This window comes from Gossypium hirsutum, chromosome A03 (assembly GCF_007990345.1).
Source record: "Gossypium hirsutum isolate 1008001.06 chromosome A03, Gossypium_hirsutum_v2.1, whole genome shotgun sequence".
Taxonomy (NCBI): Eukaryota; Viridiplantae; Streptophyta; class Magnoliopsida; order Malvales; family Malvaceae; genus Gossypium; species Gossypium hirsutum.
In genome coordinates, this window is record NC_053426.1 from 80,024,617 (window position 1) to 80,049,493 (window position 24,877).

Below are 24,877 nucleotides of genomic sequence, written 5' to 3' on the forward strand. Positions count from 1 at the left end.
AGACCGAATACACCATCTCTATCGGTTGCGGTTTGGGGTTGTTCTTCAACAAGTCGGTACGTACTCTTGCACTGGTAAAAGCCGAACACTTTTTCCCTTCTTGTCTATTCTTACCCTCATTTTCCTAGGTGTGGTGTTCCTTTCGGCATCTAAAGTTTCTTGGTGAGTGAAGGAGTTGCTAGTGAATACTGAGCTTTCGAACCTTTCTCTCTTTACTTGATCAAGGTAATTCTGATTACAATTATGGTATTCAATTGGTGCATAACTTGTTTAGGAAGGTGTTGGCCGATTGCCTATTTCCTTTTATCCTTGGGTTGTGCTTTCTATAAGCTGTATTTTAGTCTCACGTCATGTGCTTTTGTGTGATCATCATTAATGAGTTTCGCTATTAAAGCAGCTATTCGGTTAGGAGAGTAAACCAGCCTTCATTAACAGTTCTAGCAGGGCTAATCACTTTTAGGTCAAGGCAAGTATCAGATGTTATTTTAAGTTGGGAATAAAGAAGGGTGATTAACCCTAGTATTAATTGACTAACGGATTTTCGTGACTGAATGTAGGTTTGGGGAACTCTTGGGCTAGACGCACGTTGCGCAACAAGTGTGTAATCACATTATTATTAGCATAGATTAGCAAAAGCCAGAAATGTACGACTGTTGACTCTACACGAGCGTCCGCTCGCTCGTGTGGTGAGCCGAATGCAAAAAGCTCAGGCGTTTGACCGTAGAGGCCACCATGAGCGATCTCATGGGCTAGGGCCAATTTTGGTCACGTTGGGCCGAAGTGGGCATGTGGGCCCTACGAGTTCGTAGGCCCAGACGGGTAAAACCACACGGACTTGTGGAGATTATTGGGCCAGGCTATGTAGTCTGCACAGCCAAGGCCACTATTGGGCTTACTAGGCCACAAGAGTGTGTGGGCCCTCGTGGGCCGTGCTATGGGCTTTGGGCCTATTTTTACTATTTGACCATTAAGGTTGTATGGGTCTCTCGAGACTCCTGTGGACCAACTGTTGGGTCAGTAAGTACACTCAGACCTCTTACTGATGAAATGACTGATATACTGTATGCTATATTTGACTATATTCGAGCATGACATTTTACTGTATACACATATATATTATGTTGCATTGCATGGGATGGGATATTTGATATTGGAGGAAGTGTATTGAAAGGCTTTAAGCCTATTACTGCAGCTCTGCTGTAAATACTGCTTAAGTGTCGTAACCGGTACTATTTGGTGTGTAGGGATAGGTGGGTCGATTTTATCCCCACATGATTTGTAGGGTTGGTACAGAGATGGTGTGTAGAGGATGGATTGGGTAGGACTCTTTGTTTGCATACTAGACTGAAATGTTAAACGGGCTTCGTCCCAGACTGCTACTATTACTGAAATAGGCTAAGGCTTATCTGATATTGCATGGGCTAGGCCTAAATTATGTTTACTCTGGCTGTATGCTTTTATGGGATTTCGCATATTGAGTTTCGTAAACCCACCCATTTGCTAATTGTGCAGGAAATCTCGAGGCTTAGATGGATCAAGGCGACGGAGGACTCAGAGGTGGCCAATCGACGAAGTTTCTTTTAATATTATAATTAGGATTTTATTTTGGGTTTTCATTTTGTAATAAAGCCTCTTTAATTTTATTTTTATTTTAATTTAGGGATTTAATTTCTTAAATTTCAATTTGGTAGTAGATCTCGAATTTTTCAAGAAATTATAAAAAAATGTTTTTCTGGAAACACCTCGTGTACACAATACATTTTGAAAGCTTTCGCAACAAACATTATTTTAAAATTTAATAACAAACTAAGATAATTAATGTTTTGCTAAGATAACTTGAGTTTTCATGATGAACTAGACCCCCTAAACTTTGGTTAAGATCCTAAAGGAGTTTTATGAAGAACGAATTTTCACGCAATTTATGTTTTGGAAAAACACTTCAATGTGACATTATAGATTCAGCCATAATGTCTAGTCCAAGTTTAGGGTGTTACATTTAGTAGTATCAGAGCCAAGTTGCAAAATTCAGCTGTGGGTTTGGAAACATAGAAATTTCAACAACATTTTTTTAAAACTGGTTAAAAAAATGAATGATTTGAAAATGTTTTACTGAAAGAGTGGTACATCGAGTCTCTACGCCGATCCTGTATGTTTTCTGATTGTTTATTTTTGAAAGGATAATATTGAAATGTTATTACTAAGACTACTTTAGGTAGTATAACTATACAGAAATTCTTTAGTTAGAGTAAAACTACGAACCGTAGTAGGAATACGAACTGCGAAAACAAAACTCTGGGATAATATTGTTCATAAAATGTCGGCAATAAACACTGGAACAATAAATTGACTGACATAAAATTTTAATACAAATAAAAGTGTGATTGGATAATGAGCACTAGAGGTACTCGTGGTAGAGGCCGTGGCAGAGGCAGTGGGGGTGCTCGGGCTGGGTCTTTGTCTTCTGGACACCAGCCTAATGAGAAAGTTAGAGAGGCACCAGCTTCACCTATGGCTGAGACAGGGTCTCAAAATCGAGCAGCTGAGGACGACACACTATCCCAAGCAATGTTGAGGATTTTGGAAAGGGTCACTAGGCCTGGTGCTAGTAATGTGGGCCGTAGGTCGGTTAGGGAACGACTCAGGTCTAATGGGGTATTGTTGGAGTTGCCCCTAATATGGCAGAATATTGGGTTGAGGCCACAGAAAGGATCATGGATGACCTTGAGTGCACCCCTGATCAGAAGTTAAAAGGTGCGGTATCACTGCTGAGAGTCGAGGCATACTAGTGGTAGCTTACTATCAAAGAGGGCACTCAAGCCAATCAGTTGACCTGGGAGTTTTTCAAGACTACTTTCTAGGCTAAGTATGTGGGTGCTAGCTCAGTGGATGCCCGTAGGAGGGAATTCCTGAATTTAACGCACGGAGAAAGGATAGTGACTGAATATGGGGCTGAATTTTTACGATTGAGCCGCTATGCACGTGGGATGGTGACAACAGAATACGAGATGTGTGTTCATTTTGAGGATGACCTCAAGGATGGTTTAAGGGTTTTAATAGCTCCTTAGAGGGAGCAGGATTTTGTAGCACTGGTGGACAAGGTAAAAATCGCTGAGGATGTGACGCGTGCAAAGCGTCAGAACAGAGAAAAAGGCAGAGGTAAGAGGGATCCTGAGCCCTTAAATTCTTTTCAAAGCCTTAAGAAAAAGCCCAGAGTTATGGGCCAATCAGAGTCAGGGCTCCTGCTGCTACTACTGGACCACAGTTTTGTGATGGTTATGGAAAACGCCATCAGGGTGAATGTTAGAAAAAGATGGGTGCATGTCTGAGATGCGGATCATTGGAGCACCGTATCAAGGATTGTCCTCAAAGGCCCGAGCAGATGCAAGCTACTAGTTTTGGTAACATTCAGCGGGGTGGTTAGCAGCCATCGAGAAGCTGTAGTTAGGCCAAGGGTGGAAATGGTATGGGTCGTGGTTGTGGAGCACTAGGCAGAGGTGTTGGTCATTTTAAGGTAAAGTAGCTAGCGTTGGTTTATGCTGTACATCGCTGAGAGGATGGGGATGCTCCAAATGTTATTATAGGTACATTCTTTATCCATAATGTACCTTATACTGCATTGATTGATGTGGGGTCTACTTATTCATACATAGCATGCTCTGTGTCTAAGATATTGGGTTTTATGGCTGAAAGCACTATGAGTGAGATTACTGTTCTAAGCCCGTTGGGGTAGTCTGTTTGGATTAATAAGATGTTGAGAGATGTTCCTTTGGAAATGCAAGGAGTTGTCTTTCTTGTCGATCTTATGGAGATGCCTTTCAGAGAATTCAACCTAATACTGGGCAAGGATTGGTTAGTTAAACATTGGGTAAGCTTGGATTGTGCCACTAAATGGGTAGTACTAAGAACTGAGGCGGATGAGGAGGTAGTGGTAATTGGAGGATGACAGAACTACTTGAGTAATGTAATTTCAGTAGTAAGGGTTGAGAAATTTGTTCGCAAGGGTTGTGAGGCGTTCTTGGCCTACGTCAGTGTTTCAGATGACGAGGACTCTTCGCCAAAGGATATCAGGACTGTTAGGGATTTTTAGACGTCTTTCTGGAAGAGTTACCGGGGTTACCTCCAGAATATGAGGTGGACTTTGGGATTGAGCTTCTTCCTGGTACAGCTCCGGTGTCCATCGCCCTTATTGAATGGCGTCGAAAGAGCTTGTAGAGCTTAAGGCCCAAATACTACTGAACCATAGGTTTATCAGACCTAGTGTGTCTCCGTGGGGAGCACCAGTCTTATTTGTAAAAAAGAAGGATGGATCCATGCGTATGTTCATCGACTACAGGCAACTGAATAAGCTGACCAATAGGAACAAATGCCTTTTGCCAAGGATTGATGATTTGTTCGACCAATTGCAGGGAGCATCATTTTTTTGTAAGATTGACCTCCGATTGGGGTACCACCAACTAATTTTTAGGAGACTGATGTTTACAAGACAGCATTTAGGACTCGATACGGTCATTACGAGTTCTTAGTGATGCCGTTTGGACTGACAAATGCACCAATGACTTTTATGGATTTGATGAACCGAGTGTTCTAGCCTATCTGGATCAGTTCGTGGTGGTGTTTATAGATGACATTTTGGTGTATTTGAGGACTGAGGATGAGCATGATGCACATCTCTGAATTTTTCTGCAGATTTTGAGAGAGAAACAACTATATGCTAAATTCAGCAAATGTGAATTCTAGCTGTGAAAAGTAACTTTTCTGGGTCATGTGGTAACTGTTGAGGGGATTAGAGTTGATCCTTGAAAAATTGAGGCTGTTCTAGATTGGAAGCAGCTTAAGACTGTGTCAGAAATTCATAGTTTTCTGGGATTGGCTGGGTACTACCGAAGACCTGTAGAAAGGTTTTCCCTGATTGTCGCGCCCTAAACTAAGCTGCTACGTAAGAACATCCCCTTTAATTGGACTGATGCTCAGCAAGAGAGTTTTGAAAAGCTCAAGAAAGTTCTGACTGAGGCCCCTATCTTGATTCAACCAGAGTCTGGGAAAAAAATTGTTGTTTATAGCGATGCATCACATATTGGTTTGGGTTGTGTGTTGATGCAAGAGGGTAAGGTAGTAGCTTATGCTTCTCGCTAGCTTAAGACTCATGAGGCGAATTACCCAATGCATGACTTAGAGTTGGCCGTAGTGGTATTTGCCTTGAAAATTTAGGGGCATTACTTGTACGGTGAGAAGTGTATCATTTACACGGATCACAAGAGCCTCAAATATCTTCTCACTCAGAAGGAGTTAAACCTTAGGCAGCGTAGATGGATCGAGCTACTTAAGGACTATGACTGTTTAATTGAATACCACCCTAGAAAGGCAATGTGGTGGCCGACGCACTAAGCCGTAGGGCTATGGGTGATCTAAGAGTGATGTTTGCTCATTTTAGCTTATTTGATAATGGTAGCTTTTTGGCTTAACTCCAAATTAAATCAGTGTGGATTGAGCAGATTAAGAGTAAATAGTTGGAAGATGAAAAATTGGGTCTTCGATTCCGTCAGATCGAGAATGGTAATACTATGGATTTTGGGTTGAATAGCAAAGGGGTACTCTGTTTCTGAGGCAGAATTTGTGTACCTAAGGATACTGATTTGAGGCAGACTTTACTGTGAGAGGCGCATAATAGCCCCTATGCTATGCACCTAGGTGGAAATAAGATGTATAGAGATCTCTGTAAGACATATTGGTAGTTGGGTCTTAAGCACGAGATTACCAACTTTGTGGGGAAATGTCTGACTTGCCAACAGGTTAAAGGGAAACACCAGTTGCCTTCTGGGTTGCTTCAGCCAGTTAAGATTCTGCTGTGGAAGTGGGAAAGGGTAACTATGGGCTTTGCGAGTGGGCTACCCCTAACGCCTTCCAAGAAAGACTCAGTGTAGATCATCATGGATCAATTGACCAAATTTGCCCATTTCATACCAGTTCGCGCGGATTGTTCGTTACAGAAACCAGCTAAGTTGTATGTATCTGAGATAGTGAGACTGCATGGGGTACCAGTTTCCATAATATCTGACAGAGATCCCCGCTTCACGTCTCGGCTCTCGAAAAAGTTATATGAAGCTCTGGGTACACGATTGGACTTCAGTATTGCATTTCATCCCCAGACAGATGGTCAGTCAGAGAGGGTGATTCAGATACTGAAGACATGTTAAGGAGTTATGTAATTCACTTCTGAGGCAGTTGGGAATATTATTTGCCGCTAGTGGAATTTGCTTACAAAAATAGCTACTAGTCTAGCATACATATGGCACCTTACGAAACACTATATGGTTGTAGGTGTCGCACTCCATCATGTTGGATTGAGTTGGGTGAGCGGCATGCTGTGGGTCCTGAATTGATTTCTGATACTAAAGATAAAATTAGATTGATTCGGGATTGACTGAAAGCAGCATCCAACAGGCAGAAGTCTTATGCAGATCTGAAGCGTAAGGAGATTGAGTATTCTGTGGGGGACTTGGTGTTTCTTAAGGTCTCGCCATGGAAGAAGATACTAAGGTTTGGTTAGAAGGGTAAGTTAAGCCCAAGGTTCATTGGGCATTACTGTGTACTAAAACGTGTGGGAACGGTTGCCTATCAGCTTGAGTTACCACCAGAGTTGGACTGGATTCATGATGTGTTCCAAGTCTCTATGTTGAGGCGATATAGCTCTGATCTTGCGCACATCGTCTCGACTGAGGAGGTTGAGGTTAGACCAGATCTGACTTTTGAGGAGGAGCCAGTTCAGATTTTAGATATTGATGTGAAAGTTCTGAGGAAGAAGTTTGTTCAATTGATTAAAGTTCTTTGGCGGAAGCACAGTTCTGAGGAGGCTACGTGAGAACCCGAGGAGGCAATGCGACAACAAAACCCTCACCTTTTCTAACCAGGTAAATTTCAAGGCCAAAATTTTCTTTAAGGAGGGTAGAATTGTAATGCCCCAAATCCAAAAAACCCTGTTAAAATTATTTTTGTTTGTTGTGTGTGTAATTGTATGCTTGCTTCCATGGTTAAGTGTCCTGAGGAGTGCTGGAGAGTTCGTGAGTTCGAGCTTTGGCTTGTACATAATTTTGATCTTGGCTTGAATAAACCCTGTCTCTTGTCAGTAGGGCTCTTAAATAAAAATGGTGAGAATATGTCATAAGAAGCCTATTGGTCTAAGGGATAGTTGCGTGTTACTAATGGTAAAGGGACTTGAGTTCGAGTCCTTTTATGCACAAGGGGTGTCTTTTTGTTGCTGTACCATGTAGGAGGTTGTTTGTCAGTAGGATTCTGATGCTCTTGGACAGTTGAGAGTATTGAGGGGAGTGGGGAGTGTGTAGCTGAATTCTAGGAGTGTTGTGAGGAGAAAAGTTAAGAGTTTTGATGGGATATGGATAGTGTTTAGCTGGAGAGATTTAAGGAGTCAAGTGAGGATTGTGTTTGTGGCAAATTTGGGACTCTCACTTTTGGCATTTTCAGCTTTTGAGCAAAAGTTAGGAGGTTGGTCATCGTTTCTTTTCGGATCTTTTCTCTTTGGTGTGAATTTCAACATTTTTTGTCTTTCTCGGTTTGTTCTCTTTTAATGTTTTGGTCATCAATTTCCCTTGCTCCTCTTCTCTCTAGTATCAAATTATTTGGCCGAATATCCTTCTTTCTTCCTCTCCCTCACTCCAACATTTCCCCTCTTGATCGAATACACTTTCTTCCTTCACCCTTCCTCTTTTCTTCTCCCTTGACCGAATATAACATCTCTTCTTTTTGACTCTCAAGTTCATCAAAGTTTCTTCATGTCCATCTGGCTATTGAGACCGAATACTCCATCCTTGTTGGCTGCGGTTTGGGGTTGTTCTTCAACAAGTCAGTAATTACTCTTGCATTGCTAAAAGCCAAATATTTTTTCCCTTCTTGTCGATTCTTACCCTCCTTTTCCTAGGTGTGGTGTTCTTTTTGGTTTCTAAAGTTTCTTGGTGAGTGAAGGATTTGCTAGTTAATACTGAGCTTTCGAAGCTTTCCTTCTTTACTCGATCAAGGTAATTCTGTTTACAATTATGGTATTCAATAGGTGCATGACTTGTTTAGGAAGGTGTTGGCCGATTGCCTATTTCCTCTTATCCTAGGGTCGTGTTTTCTATAAGCTATATTTTAGTCTCACATCATGTGTTTTTATGTGATCATCATTAATGCGTTTCGCTGTCAACGCAGCTATTCGGTTAGCAGAGTAAACCAGCATTCATCAACGGTTCTAGCAGGGCTAATCACTCTTACGATCAAGGCAAGTATTAGATGTTATTTTATGTTGGGAATAAAGAAGGGTGATTACCCCTAGTATTAATCGACTAACAGATTATCGTGACTGAATGTAGGTTTGGGAAACTCTTGGGCTAGACGCACGTTTCGCAATAGGTGTGTAATCACACTGTTATTAGCATAGATCGACAAAAGTTGGAAATGTATGACTATTGACTCTACACGAGCGTACGCTAGCTCGTGTAGTGAGCCAAATGCACAAAAATGTAGGCGTTCGATCATAGAGGCCACCATGAGCGATCTAATAGGCTAAGGCCATTTTGGTCACGTTGGGCCAAAATGGGCGTGCTGGCCCCACGAGTTCCCAGGCCCGGTCGTGTAAACCCACATGAACGTGTGGAGATTGTTAGGCCAGGCTGTGTAGTTTGCACGGCTAAGGCCACTATTGAGCTTACTGGGCCACTCGAGTGTGTGGGCCCTCGTGGGTCGCGCTATGGGATTCAGGCCCATTTTCACTGTTTGACCATTAAGGCTGCGCGGGTCGCCCGAGACAACTATAGACCTACAGTTGGATCGGTAAGTACACTCAAACCCCTTACTGATGAAATGACTGTTATACCCTATGCTATATTTGACTGTATTCGAGCATGACATTGTATTGTATACACATATATATTATGTTGCATTGCATGGGATAGGATATTTGATATTGGAGGAAGTGTACTGAAAGACTATAAGCCTATTACTGGCAGCTCTGCTGCAAATACTGCTTAAGTACCGTAACCGGTACTATTTGGTGTGTAAGGATGGATGGGTCGATTTTATCCCTACATGGTATGTAGGGTTGGTACGGAGATGGTGTGTAGAGGATGGATTGGGTAGGACTCTTTCTTTGCATACTATACTGAAATGTTAAATGGGCTTAGGCCTAGACTGCTACTGTTACTGGAACGGGCTCAGGCCCAGACTGTTACTATTACCGAAATAGGCTAAGGCCTATCTGATATTGCATGTGCTTAGGACCAAATTGTGTTTACTTTGGTTGTATGCTTTTGTGGGATTTCACACACTAAGTTTCGTAAACTCACCCATCTGCTAACTGTGCAGGAAATCCCTAGGCTTTGATGGATTGAGGCGACAGAGGACTCAGAGGTGGCCACTCAACGAAATTTCTTTTAATATTATAATTAAGATTTTATTTTGGGTTTTTATTTTGTAATAAGGCCTCTTTAATTTTTTTATTTTTATTTAGGGATTTAATTACTTAAATTTCAATCTGGTAGTAGTAGGTCTCAGATTTTTCAAGAAATTATAAACAAACGTTTTTCTAGAAACACCATGTGTACGCAACACATTTTGAAAGCTTCCGCAAAAAACACTGTTTTAAATTTTAATAACAAACTAAGATAATTAATGTTTTGCTAGGATAACTTGAGTTTTCATGATGAACTGGACACCCTTACTTTGGTTAAGATCCTAAAGGAGTTTCATGAAGAACAAATTTTCACGCAATTTATGTTTTGGAAAAACACTTCAATGTGACATCACAAATTCGGCCATAACGTCTGGGCCGGGTTTGGGGTGTTACACCTACGATCTCCATCAATGGTCCCTTGTGATGGCATGGGAAGTGCACTACCCTACAGTAGGATTGCTATGTGGATTTCTGTAACGCTAGGGTTTGTGCAAGTGTACACAGTCATTATCAAGTAATAAGTAAGTATCGAGTTATCGTCACCATAGGGATTGTATTTGTGCTAAGTCAATTAATTTGTAAAATTATATTAACAATTTGATAAATAAAAACAATATAATTGAGAAGTGATGATTAAAATACATTAAACTAAATGCAATGATCCCTGATGTGATTTATCCTAACATGTAACTATATGAATGAAATAGATTTTAGCAAAATTAACACAATAAACAACAATTATAACATAAATAAGCTAAGACAATTACTTTAGTTAAACTCAAATTATTATCAACATGCTTTTCAATATTCGGAAAAACATTCCATACCAACTCGATCTTTCATGAGTTTGGAAACCACATTAGGTCCTTTCGGAAAGCTTTACTTAGTAAATACGCATTTTACTGATCCTTATTTACTAAGGGTTTCTTATTATTCATGCGAGGTAACAGGGACGTGTTAGGTTTGAAACTGTTCAATCACACAAATCTACAAACTATGCAGATAACAGAGCCTGGTTAGGGTTGTTATGTAACCTGCAATTTAATTGGGTTAGGATCTAAATTGAGCATGCACATTTCAATTATGTGTCCATTAGCCGTCGTCTGGTTAGGATCGCTTAGCTAATTCAGGTGCATTTCAATCACGTATGAATGAAATAAAGACTTGATTTTAATTGAAAACATGATCGATTAAGGCACAAACATTAAAGCATCAATCAAATAAATATTATTCAATCAAAATAATCATCCTAGCTTAAATAAAATTAAGCTATCATTGCTGTAAATAAGAATAGTAAACACATAGCAAAAATTCCTGAATTAAGTTAAAGAAAAGAAAGATTAAACCCAATTCAAAGTGGCTATCACCTAAGACTCTGACTGACGAGGGCTCCTTCGTTCCTTTGCTTCACTCATTTGCTGATCGCTCTCCGAGATGGCTAACCAAGGGCTCTTTAAGAGGCTAATTTGCTAAAAATCTTTATGCAAAGATAATGATAGGGGTGAGGGCTAAGAGAGTTGAGAGAGGAGAGAAGATGAACGAGTGAGGGATGATTGAGGGATGAGGGATGTTTACAAAAGTGAGAAATGGGGTCTTATTTATAAGTGAGGCAAGGGAGCTAGTTTGCTAAAAATAGGAGTGTCTACCTTTTGCAAATTCATCCAAGGGTGGCGGGCCATGATTTGTGGAAATGTGGCTGATTTTTGCTTGATTTAAGTGCCATAACATCATCAGGATCAGGACTCGGTCAATTGCAAATCTCCGGGTAAATCTCTGATTTCTTCAACTCTTCAAGGACCTTGTGTAATTAAACCAAAATTTGGTTTATGAACATCCAAATGCAGCCAAATTTTGGGTTGACATGGTCCTCCATTTGGATGGTTTTGTAATCAACATAAAGTCAGACTTGTCCAGCAATAGTAGATAATTTAGAGGACCAAAGAATGTAATTTAACCACTTTAATTAATCAATTTACTTAATTAATTAAAACCCAATTTATTAATGAAACATTTAAAATAAATTATTAAATATAACTTTATATTTTATTATTTAATTTAATCATGCATGATGGCCCACTTTATAGCTTGAAAATATAATATGCTCAAATTAATATAAAAGAAGCCATTTTTTTGCATGAAAACTATATAATAAAGCATAAAATCACATTTTAATAATTTACATGTCCCAATTTCATATTTTCATATATTTCAGTAATTTATTAAGCAACTACTTTGTTTTAACAACAAATTTAAGTAAAAAAGGTGATGAATTATATAAGAAAAATCCTATATATTTTTCAGTTTACACACTCCGAAACTTAAATAATTGCTCGTCCCAAGTAATGTTTATGCACAGCACAAGGTTTCCCTAAAGCAAAATTACTAAAAGTGTAAGCAGCATCAATCCTTGCCCCATAATCATGTATTAATAAATTCATGCTCATTGATCTTCTTTATTAACAAGTAAATCATACGCAAACATTTTTGGAAATTTTATACTAAGTTTCAAGATATGCCAACATAAATCATAGTATGTATTTATGTCATAGCCATAGATAACATTCTTCATTCAACATAATTTCTCCTCAATAAGAAAAATAATCATAAAGCTTATTTATGATCTTCATATGTTGAAATTAGAACTCCCTCTCCACTAATATAGGCGACATAATCATCAAATCTGTAGGCCTTTTATAAGGTTGTAATGGGGCTCGGGTAAAGGTAGGGATTTTAAGAGATGAGACATTTCAGTTTCAAAATCTTAACCTTTAACTTTGTCTTGGATTTCTCAAAATTCAACCTTTTTCTTTAAGTGATCGTTTGGAATACCCCCAAACTTATTTTGAACTCATGCTCATATGTTTTTCTTTGTGGAAACTGAGCAAACTTTTCTTCGCTCTTTCTTTTTTCTTTTCTTTTTTTTAGCATGAACATGTACATCCTTTGAAAATTTCCTCAAATGTCATTTACCAAGACAACTTTAGTTAAGACGGGTGCACAAAATTAGGATAACATCAAAAGATGGATATATGGCTTGTAATGTAGGTTTATTACAATAAACAGGCCTTTTAAGCTCAAAATTATAGTTTCAAGGTGGGCTTGAAAAGCCTCAAACGATCCAAAGAAATAGTGCTTATATCATTTTAGATTTTTATGTCTCTTAGGATTTCACCTTAAGAAAGTTACTAAGTCAATTCTAAAGATATAAACCTTCATGCATGTCTAATCTCAAAAGAAACTAAGTTTTCATGGAAAACATTACCTAAGACTAAGATTATACAATCATTCCATTCTTCATGATAACATACAATCACTCAGATAAAATCATCATTCATGCTCGCATACAAGCTATCTCATTAACAAAGAATTTCTCTAAACATTCATTTATTAAAACAAACTCATGAAAGAAATGATTGAAACGTACTTAAAAATTTTAAAGATTTTGAGCAATTATTTGCCTTACCCCCATTTAAAAAGAAGCAATGTCCTTATTGCAAGAACAAAGTAATGAATGAAAACTAAACACCAGGTAGGGTTAAAAAGAAAAAGAAGTGAGTAATTAAAACTGCTTAAATACCAAGTCTTTCCTCATAATCCAATCCTAGACATGTTTATTGCCATTACCACATCACTTAGTCTTTTTCTTTTTAAAGAAGCATTTATTCATGCTTGTTATGTTTTATTTTGTAGAAATTAGATTCTAGTGACTAAAGAAACAAATTCCTAAAGACCTAAAATAAATAAATAAAAAGACAAGAATCCTCCCTTTTTATTTTTCTGACTTATTCCCCTTGTCTTCTTTAGCTCCTTCTCTGCTTGTATAATTAGTATCTTCTGTCCATGTCTCAAAGATGGCATCTGGGAACTCAGGAACAAAAATGTTAGAGATATTCTTAAAAGTATTTTGAATCGAATCATCTCTAACTTTTGCATATTTCTAATAAGTTTGTTGTTGTTTGTGCATGAACTTGCACATATCCATCAACATTGAAAAATCTGATTTCCTTGAAGTACTTGCAAAATTTGGCATGGGAGTTGTATATTCAGGTTCAACACTTAGCTTGACTGGTTTTTTTACTGGCTCAACCCTTAGTTCAGGGTTTTCAAATCCTTCAACTAGTTTAGGACTGTTTGGATCCTTCTTAGATTCTTCTTCTTCAGTGGTTGTAACTGATTTAGTTTCAGTTTCATTTGTTGACTCCTCAGTATCTAGCTTAGTTGGTTTTTCTTGCTCATTTTGATTCAGCTTATGCACCTTCTCTACTAACCTTTCAATATCATGACTTGTAATGCACCCTTGGACATATTGCCCTTAAAATTTGCTTGTGTTTTAACACAGGCCCTTAAGCAAAGTGAAGTGATTAATGATGGGAAATAAGCACTTCCTGTCTTGTTTTTATCAAAGTCATAAATCTCCTTGAGAATAATTTTCCCAACATTAATGGACTTTTCTATCAAGATGGCATATAACAAGAGCATTCGTTCCATCGAGATGGTGGAACTATGTGAGATAGGCATACAACAGCAGCGAACAAACTAAAACCATACCTTTGCTACTAGTTTTAGGTATTCCCTTCGGCAAGAATGGCTTCCATACTTTCTTATAATCCATTGGGATCCTAGATTTGTCACAACATCAAGTACTTATGTGACAGCCCTAATTTGACCCTAGTCTGAAAGTGGTTTCAAGATCACAAAACCGAGTCACAAAAATAATTAAATGTTATATTATGTGATTATAACATGTGAAAGTGCATGTGTGAAAATCTCATGCTTTGATTTTGCCATTTGTGAGTGAAATTATGAAATAGGACCTATGTGAAAATTTTTGAAAATGCTATAGGCAAATTTGTAATGGCCAAATAAATGGTAGTACAAAATAGGAGGATTTGCATGTCAAACTCCCTATTTTTTTGTGTAGTGGTCGGCCATGATGTTAATGGTAGACAACATGTGAAATTTTTTTTATTGAAGTTATGGCATAGGTATGGCACAAATTAATATATGCCATTTTGTGTCATAAAATGTTTAGGAATAAAGAATAATAAGAATACCAAAATGAAAAATAACGGGGAAGGTTTGTTCATTCTTGTTCTTCATAGCCGAAATTTAGAGAAAAAGAGAGGAGGAAGCTCTTGAAAAATTAGATCACTAAGGAGGGAGAAGATGCAAGCTCAAGAGCATAGAGGGGCAAATTCGAATAAGGAAAAAAGAGAAAGTAATCGAATAGCTGTTGTAATCGTTCGACAACATTCAAGGTAAGTTCTTAAGTGTTTAAGCTTGATTCCCTTTTAAATGCCTAAGAGTTAAATTAATATGGTAAGGAGAATGTAAATTTTATTTAGTTAATGTGCCGAATATGTAATGATTTAAGGCTATAAGCCGATTATGACTATTATGCTTAAGTTGAATTGGATTTGGAAATTTGATGCACTAAATGAGTGTTACAATGAATGAACTATGCCGTATATGTGTTGGTACAGATATTACGATTTGTGATTATTAAATATCTAAAGGAAACCATGATGTTTATAAAATTATTATTAGTCCTTTGTGGTAGCCGAGTATGGCTCGGCACTGAAGTGATTAAATGTGAACTTCGTTGAGGTAAACTGTTAAGAGTGTGGTGCTATAAGACTATGGGCTAATACGATATGTGGATTCGTTCCGTAAAGTAAATTATTCAGGTACGAACAACCTAATTAAGTACATGTGAATTAAATGAATTTGATGATTGATGTGAATCGAACATATAAGAAATGGTTTAATGGTTACGTTCAACTATGAGACCTTGTGTTAAATCGACAATCGATTTCGTTCAATACGTTAAGTTGGTTAGGTATGCGATATATACTTATGCATATTAAATCGGTTGGAATTGAATCATGAATGTGAATTGAGAAGCATAGGTAAAAATGCCTATGTCATATATGTGAGTAAGGGTAAAACCATCGTAAATCATCGATAAGGATGGGCTATGTGCGGAACCATCTTATAATTACTAATTTGAAAGGTTGTGTGCGAATTAGTGAGCAATATGTATATATTAGACGAATTGTGACCTTTTGGTTCTACTTGAATTAAGTTATGCGATAAATAATTTATGTATATGACTTATAGTCGAATGGTCACTATGGGTTAAGTTTGAATGGTGAAATGGATATGTGATATTTATGTATAAACTTTGAACCGAAATGTAAATGATGGTGTTCATATGGAGCTTATATCCGAATGTAGCAAATGACTACTAATGTGATATGTTGAATGAGATATGTTAATATATGATTAAATATGCATGATATTTGATGTGAATTCGGGCTTAAAGACCTGCAGGCTTCGTGCTGGTAATATATCCGGGTTAAAGACCTGCAGGCTTTGTGCTGGTAATATATCCGGGATAAATCTCGCAGGCCTAGTGCTGGTATTATATTCGGGCCTTCGTGCCTAGCAGGCTTCGTGCCGGTGATGTGTATTCGGGCCTTCGTGCCTAGGAGGCTTCGTGCCGGTGATGTGTATTCCGGCCTTCGTGCCTAGCAGGCTTCATGCCGGTGGTGTGTATTCGGGTCTTCGTGCCTAACAGGCTTCGTGCTGATGATGTGTATTCGGGCCTTCGTGCCTAGCAGGCGTAATGCCGGTGAAATGATATGTTACGTGAATTCGGCGTTCCTTGTAAGATAAGGGTTTAGCCGAATGTTAAAGATGAAATGATAGTGTATTGTATCATGCTTATATGGCCTAATGGCAAGTATAACATGTTGGTAAATATGCAATGTGCTTTTATAATCGAACGATAAGTTTGAAATGAATGTGAGTGAAATGTTATGCATAAGCTATCAAATGCTAAGTGTGAAAATGAGATGAAAGAAAAGTGTTTGAGATGTATAATTACATACGTTCGAATGATGTTAGTACTTAATTGATATGAATATGTTATATGGAACTTGTTGATTTCATTATTCGAGCCTTTGAGCTTAGCAGACTATAATGTCGGTGAGATACTAATCGGGCTTTCGAGCCTAGCAGACTATAATGCCGGTGAAATGATATCGGGCCTCGAGCCTAGCAGGCGAAATACCGGTGATTTGAGAAAAGCCTATGACTAAGGTACCTCATGTTAGATTGTCAAATGAATACATTTAATACGTTAAGTGGGCCAGGTACACAGTAGGTACTCATATGTGAGTTTGATTTGAAGTGAATCATAAGTGAGTAATATGATACGTACGTGAATAAATGTTAAAACTATACCTATGATCATGATACACCAGGTCAGGGTGTGAAAGTATGTGAAAGTATTTGATTTAATTATGTTATATGAATTCAGATTAAGTGTGATAAGAATGCTAAATGTGCATTATGTGCTTGTGTATATTCGGCCAGATGGCAATATCCCTAGAATTTGGCCTCTTAAGAAATTGAATAATCAAAGTATAATTGCGTTTATTTGTTTGCATTGCTTAAGACTTACTAAGCTTATGAAAGCTTACTCCGTTGTTACATTCCTCTGTTTTATAGATTGTTGACTTCAGTTACCTGCTCGGGTTGGAGTTCGGCGGAGATATTATCACACTGTCGAGCTCACGCTATTGGTGTAAGTAAATCCTAGTATTTTGAGTTTATGGCATGTATAGGGTTTTAATATTGAGTATGTGATATTATAATTTAGCCAAAGGTGTTGGCTAGTGATGTTTGGGCCTCGTAAGCCCATATATGAGACAGATTGCATGTGAAAAGAAAAGTTTTAAATTGATTAAATTTTTTTTTGGCACGGTTTTTGTGTGATTGACTGAGTTTAAGTCGAGTAACGCCTCGAACCCTATTCCGGCGAGGGATACGGGCGAGGGGTGTTACAACTTATTGAAGAAAATCTCAATTTATGTTGTTCATCACAGGGTAGTACTCATCTTCTTCAACATCATAAGTTAAACAAATCATTGATGGACTTAGAATTAAGAGGTACCTTTTCCTTCCGAACGATGACCTCAGTAGCATCTTGTGTGGTCAAACTTGCATAGAACTCTCGAACTAGTTCATCATCGGGAAGCGAATGAGTATCACAAAATCGTTCCCATTTAAGAGCATTGATTGTCTTTCTAATTGGAACAGGGACAACCATCAAATCATTACTCTTCAAGTTAAAACATTTTTCCAGTATCATAGGTTGATGCTTGAAAATTGAATCAAATCTCTCTTTCACTTCTTCATCGATCACAATCGGGTTTTTAGGAGTAGTCTTCGATGATCTAGCTCTTTTGCGAGACATGGTATTTTTCCAAAAATTCAGCAAAGTTCTGCTTACAAGGGAAGAAGAGAAATAGGCAAGTAGGTAGGAACTGCTTCGGCAAACCTTACAACGGCGAAGAAGTTGCGGCGGTGAAGGCAGCATGCGACAGCGACATTGATGCTCCGGTGATCTATTTACGATGGTTATAGGAGATTTCAAAAAAATGGAAGGAGAACTAGGGTTTCTTTCTGGATTTGAGGTTGACGGCACAAGAGAAAAGTTTAAGGATTTTTGGGGTTTAAGCAAATAGCTTTGAGTGATATGAAAAATAGTAGAATGGAGAGGGGTTTATATAAGGAAAAAATAGGGCAACATATAGCAAAAAATTAGCTAGATTAGGGTTACTTGGGAGGCAAGCAATTGAAGTGGTGGCAATAGGTGTGGAGTTTTCCTTCAATTTTGCCGTCTTGGGCCTCAAATTCATACTGTATCTTACTAAAAAAATTGTTTAGTAGTTGGGCCAAATTTGACCCCCTTTTTTAACATAAAAATTAAAAATTAAAAAAAACAAATGAAACTAAAAAATTTTAAATCTTAATTAGAAAATTTCTTCTCAATAAATCACATTAAATTAATTCCTAGAAAAGGTTGGAGGGGTCACAGTGGTCCCGCTTAAGTTCCAGTCTCCTTAGATAGAATTAATTAAATGTACTAAATTAAGAAAATAAATCCTAATTATTTATTTATTTACAAAACAAGTCTATGAAAAATCAAGTCTGTTAATTTGAACGAGGATTCAACTCGCTCAACGTCACCATCCCAATAATGTTTGAGACGTTGACTATTGACTTTAAACGTACCTTCGTAATTGTTTTATAATTCAACAGCTCCATAAGAATAAACTCAATAGATGGTATAAGGTCCTTTTCGTCGGGATTTCAGCTTCCCAGGGAATAACTACAACCTTGAATTAAACAATAAAACCTTCTGACCTTCTTTAAACTCACGAGGTCGTATATGACTATCATGCCGTCTTTTTTTATCTTTCTTTATACATTTTGGCATTCTCATAGGAAAACAACCTCAGCTATTCCAACTCATCCAATTGTAACATCCTTCTCTCACCGGCTTGCTGAATATCAAAATTCAACTTCTTCAAAGCCTAGTGAGCTCTATTCTCCAACTCTAATGGCAAATGACATGCCTTCCCAAAAACCAACCAATAAAGAGTCATTCCTAACGGTGTCTTAAATGTTGTTCGATAGGCCCATAATGCATCATCGAGCCTTCGAGACCAATCTTTTCTACTGAGGCATACTACCTTTTCCAAGATACCTTTTATTTCACGGTTCACTTTTTAAACTTGCTTATTGGACTGAGGGTGATAAGCAGTAGTAATCTTGTGTTTGACCTCATATTTGTCAAGCAACCACTTAGGCCACTTGTTTACAAAATGAGAACCTTCATCACTAATAATAGCTCTTGGTGTCCTAAATCATGTAAACACATGCTTATGTAGGAATCACATGACTATCTTAGCATCATTTGTAGGGTATGCTTCAGCTTCAACCCACTTGGATACATAGTCCACAGCAACTAAGATGTATTTGTTCCCATACGAAGAAGGAAACGGGCCTAAAAAGGCAATGCCCCATACATCGAATAATTCAATCTCCAAAATATTTGTTAAGGGCATTTCATTCCTCCTTGATATGTTTCTGCTCCTTTGGCATCTATCATAGTTTTTCACATAGGCATAAGCATCTTTAAATAGTGTAGGCCAAAAGAAACTACTTGCAAAACCTTAGCTACAGTATGTGCACCACCAAAGTGTCTGCCACTTGGAGATGAACGGAAATGATATAAGATCTCAGCAATCTCAATTTCAGCTACACACTTTCGGATTATATTATCTGCACCCTATTTAAAAAAGAACGGGTCTTCACAGAAATAATACCGACTATCATAAAGGAATTTCTTCCTTTGTTGGTATGTCATTTCTTGGGGAATTATTCCACATACAAGATAATTGGCAAAATCAGCAAACCAAGGTGTTTCATGAATTCGACTCACCTCAAATAAGTATTCATCTGGGAAATTCTCGTTGATAGGAACATGTGATCGAGTTACTTCATTTGCTCCAACCTCGACAGATGATCAGCTACTTTATTTTCAACACCTTTTCTATCTTGGATCTCAAGGTCAAATTCTTGGAGTAAAAGTATCCAACGAATTAGTCTCGATTTTGCATCTTTCTTCGTGAGCAAGTATTTAATGGTGGCATGATCAGTAAATATTGTAACTTTGGTACCTATAAGATATGAGCGGAATTTGTCAGAAGCAAATAATATAGCAAATAGTTCCTTTTCAGTTACAGTATAATTGAGTTGGGCTCCGTCAAGGTTCTACTTACATAGTAAATAGGGTGGAACACTTTATTTTTTCTTTGACCCATCACAACTCCAACAGCATAAGCACTTGCATCGCATATCAACTCAAAAGGTGTGCTCCAATCGGGTGATGATTATTGGGGCTGAGATTAACCATTTTTTTAGCTCTTCAAAAGCTTCTAAACATGCTTTGTTAAAATCAAACACTGCATCTTTCTTTAACAACAAACACAACAGTTTATAAAATTTCAAAAAATCTTTGATAAACCTTCGGTAAAAACCGGTATGGCCTAAGAACCTTTGACTCCTTTCACATTCATTGGGGCTGGTAATCTTTCAATTACGTCCACCTTTGCTTTGTTGACTTCAACTCCTTTCTTTGAAATTTTATGCCCTAAGATAATCCCTTCCTTAACCATAAAATGACATTTCTCCCAATTAAGGACAAGATTCATCTCTTCGTATCTCTTCAGTACCTTAGCAAAATTACTCAAACAAATATCATAAGTGTTACCAAAAACAGAAAAATCATCCATGAAGACCTCAACAAAATTTTCAACCATATCAGCGAATATTGCCATCATGCATCGGTGAAAGGTTGCATGTGCATTGCATAAACCAAAAGGCATTCGCATTAAAGAAAATGTACCATACGGACAAGTAAAGGTTGTTTTAAGTTGGTCATTTGGGGCTACAACTATTTGGTTATATCCTGAATAACCATCTAAAAAATAATAGAATTCACTACCTGCCAGTCAATCTAACATCTAATCCATAAAAGGCAACGAAAAATGGTCCTTCCGAGTGGTTTTATTTAGCTTTCTATAGTCAACACAAATTCTCTAACCAGTAATAGTTCTTGTTAGGATCAATTCGTTACACTCATTCTCAACAATCGTAATTCCACCTTTCTTCGGCACACACTGCACCAGACTTACCCACAAACTATCTGAAATAGGATAGATGATTCCTACATCTAACCATTTGATCACTTCCTTTCTCACAACTTCTTTCATAATAGGATTGAGCCTCCTTTGCCCATCAATTCGAGCTTTTTCACCTTCCTCTAGAATAATTTTGTGCTTGCAAAATGAAGGGCTTATACCTTGAATATCAGCTATTGTCCAACCAATTGCTTTCTTAAATTTCTTTAGAACAGCAATTAGTTGCTTCTCTTGATCTTTTGTCAGTTTGCTGAAATAATCACAAGCAAAGTGGAACAATCACCGAAATAAACATATTTCAAATGGGAAGGAAGTACCTTTAGTTCGAGCGTAGGTGTTTCTTCGATTGACAATTTGTGCTGCACAAATTCTCTGACTTCTAACTCCAACGGTTGAAACCATGTGGATTGAATAAAATTTCTTGGATTGGCTTCTACCAGAACCATGTTTTCTTCACTTTCTTCATCCTCCAAAGGGTCAAACCCTAAAGCTTTCTCCAATGGATCTTCCTTAAAATTGTTTTCCATAGAAATCAAGGTTTCTAACTTTTCCACAAATGAACACTCTTATGTCGGATCGGGAAATTTCATCGCTTTAAGAAGGTTAAAAGTTACCTGATCATCTTGAACTCTCATGGTGAGTTTGCCTTTCTGCACATCAATTAATGTTCTTCCCGTTGCTAGGAAAGGTCTCCCAAGGATAATTTGCACTTCCTTATATGCTTCAGAATCTAGAATAATGAAATCAACAGGAAAAATAAATTTATCGACTCTTACCAAAACATCCTTGATCTTTCCTTCAGGATATGCTAAAGATCAACCCGCTAGTTAGAGTGTCACAGTTGCAGGTCTTACTTCTTCTATCCCTAGCATCTTGAAAATAGACTTAGGCATCAAGCTGATACTTTCTCCTAAATCACACAAAGCTTTACCATAGTAAGATTCACCAATGTTACAGGGTATCGTAAAGCTTCCTGGGTCTTTCAATTTTGGTGGCAATTTGTTCTGTAGGAACGCAATGCACTCCTTTGTCAAGGTGACAGTCTCATACTCACTCAGTCGTTTCTTCTTGGATAGTACATCCTTCATAAACTTCACGTAATTCAGCATTTGTTCTAAAGCCTCCACCAATGGAATATTGATGTGTAATTGCTTCAGAACATCCAAAAACTTCTTGAATTGAACCTTCTGTTTCTACTTGTGTTGTTGCAATCTTTGCGGATATGGAGGTAATGGAACTTTCGGTTGAATCAAAGAACTCTTCTGAGTAGGTAAATCTACATCTAGAGAAGATGTTAAAGTATCTAAATTCACTAAGTTAGGGTTTACCTTGTCAGTCTTTGCAGATTCTGATTCCTTTGGTGCAGGAATTTCAACAACTGGCTGACTTTCTTCCTTTTCAACAAGCTTATCTTTGACAGCAATCAATTGGGGTTCCAGAATTTTACCACTTCGCAATGCCACTACCTTGATATGCTCTTTACCCAAGTTTATTGGATTCTCAGTATTGCTCAGCAAGGTTCCGTGCGGTCTATTACGAAGCTCCATAGCTAAATGGCCCATTTGGTTTTCCAAATTTTTCAGTGTTGCTGCTTGGCTCTGGATCAAAGTGTTATTCTTTGACATATACGCTTTCAACAAGTTCTCCAAACTGTTTGATGCCTCAGCTTGAGGTGGTTTTGGAGCCTGCTGATTAAACCCTTGAGATTGGTTTGGTTTATGCTGCATAAAGTTGTTGTTTGGTCCATTTCCTTGGTTCCTCCAAGATACGTTTGGATGATTATGCCATAAAGGATTATAGAAATTGGACTGGGGTCCTTGTCCACTCTTATTTTGATTTTGGTTACCCACATAGTACACTGACTTGGGATTCAATGGGCAATTCTCGAAAGAATGACCTTCCCCACAATACACATAGGAAACTACTTGACTTGGTAGCTGAGTTGCAAAATTATTAGCACTATTAGCGGTAAACTATTTTAACGTAAAGGAAATAGACGATACCTGAGCTGATAACGAAGTGAGAGCATCAACTTCATGAACTCCAGCTATACGTCTTCCTGAAGCTGTTTGATTTGTTGGCCATTGATAGTTATTACTCGCGATCGTCTCGATGATCTCATAAGGCTCACTATAAGACTTAGACAAAATTGCACCATTCGCAGAAGCATCTACCATCAATCTTGTATGTGCATTGAGACCATTATAGAATGTCTTCAGCTGAATACAATGAGGAATCACATGATGAGAACACTTAGGAAGTAACTCCTTGAATCGCTTCCAAGCCTTATACAAAGACTCGTCACCCAATTGTTGGAAGTTGTGATCTCGTTCCTCAACTTAGCGTTCTTGCTAGGCGGGAAATACTTAACCAAAAATTTCTCTTCTAATTCTTGCCATGTAGATATGGAACTTAGTGGCAATGAATTGAGCTATGCTCGTGCTCGATCTCACAATGAGTACGGAAATAACTTCAACCTTAGTGCGTCTTCAGTCACACCAGCTATCTTGAATGAATCACTTACCTCCATAAACATTTGAAGGTGGAGATGTGGATCTTTCATGGGCATACCACTAAATTGGCCCACCGTTTGTAGCATTTGAAACATCACTGTTTCAATTCGAATTGGGTTGCCTCAATATCTGGCCTTCTAATTCCTAGATTTAACTCACTGAAAAGTCGCACAACATATTGTCTGATGCATTGATCCCTATCATCAGCAATGGGGATGGGATTTCATACATGATTGGCTTCATTACCTTAGTTTTGATTCTGATTTCCAAGGTCTATTTTGTTCTGTCTTTGAGCTATTCATTCACATCTTCTTTGTCTGAAAGTTCACTCAATTTCAAGGTCTACTGAGAGTAAATCGATAATCTAATCTATGCTCATAAACACCTAGAAAAAGAATCACAAAATTAAAAAAAAAAGTTAGTAATGTTAGAAATAACCAAATTGAAAATAAATAATTTCACAAAAAATGACTATGGCAACAGTTGACAATCCCCAACAATGGGGCCAAAAACTTGTAATGCCCGGGTTTGTGCAAGTGTACACAGTCGTTATCAAGTAATAAGTAAGTATCGAGTTATCGTCTACACATCGATTGTATTTGTGGTAAGTCAATTAATTTGTAAAATTATATTAACAATTTGATAAATAAAAACAATATAATTGAGAAGTGATAATTAAAATATATTAAACTAAATGCAATGATCCCTGATGTTATTTATCCTAACATGCAACTATATGAATGAAATAGATTTTAGTAGAATTAACATAATAAGCAACAATTATAACATAAATAATCTAGGACAATTACTTTAATTAAACTCAAATTATTATCAACATGCTTATCAATATTCGGTAAAACATTCTATGGCAACTCGATCTTTCATGAGTTTGGAAACCAGATTAGGCCCTTTCAGAATCCTTTACTTAGTAAATACACATTTTACTGATCCTTATTTACTAAGGGTTTCTTAGTATACGTGCGAGGTAACAGGGACGTGTTAGGTTTGAAACTATTTAATCACACAAATCTAAAAACTATGCAGATAATAGAGCCTGGTTAGGGTTGTTATGTAACCTACAATTTAATCGAGTTAGGATCTAAATTGAGCATGCACATTTCAATTATGTGTCCATTAGCCATCGTCTGGTTAGGATCACTCAGCTAATTTAGGTGAATTTCAATCACATATGATCGAAATATGGACTTGATTTTAATTGAAAACATGATCGATTGTGGCACAAACATTATAAGCATGAATCAAATAAATATTATTCAATCAAAATAATCATCCTAGCTTAAATAAAATTAAGCTATCATTGTTGTAAATAAGAACAATAAACACATAGCAAAAATTCTTGAATT

General features: G+C 37.6%; 1 non-coding gene across 1 annotated transcript; it reads left to right on the forward strand.

The window, feature by feature from the left end:
* The first annotated feature begins 23,235 nt into the window (after positions 1-23,235).
* LOC121225353 (small nucleolar RNA R71) lies at positions 23,236-23,341 on the forward strand. The gene has a single exon (XR_005923219.1). It is a non-coding gene; the product is annotated as a small nucleolar RNA R71 (small nucleolar RNA).
* The last annotated feature ends 1,536 nt before the right edge of the window (positions 23,342-24,877 follow it).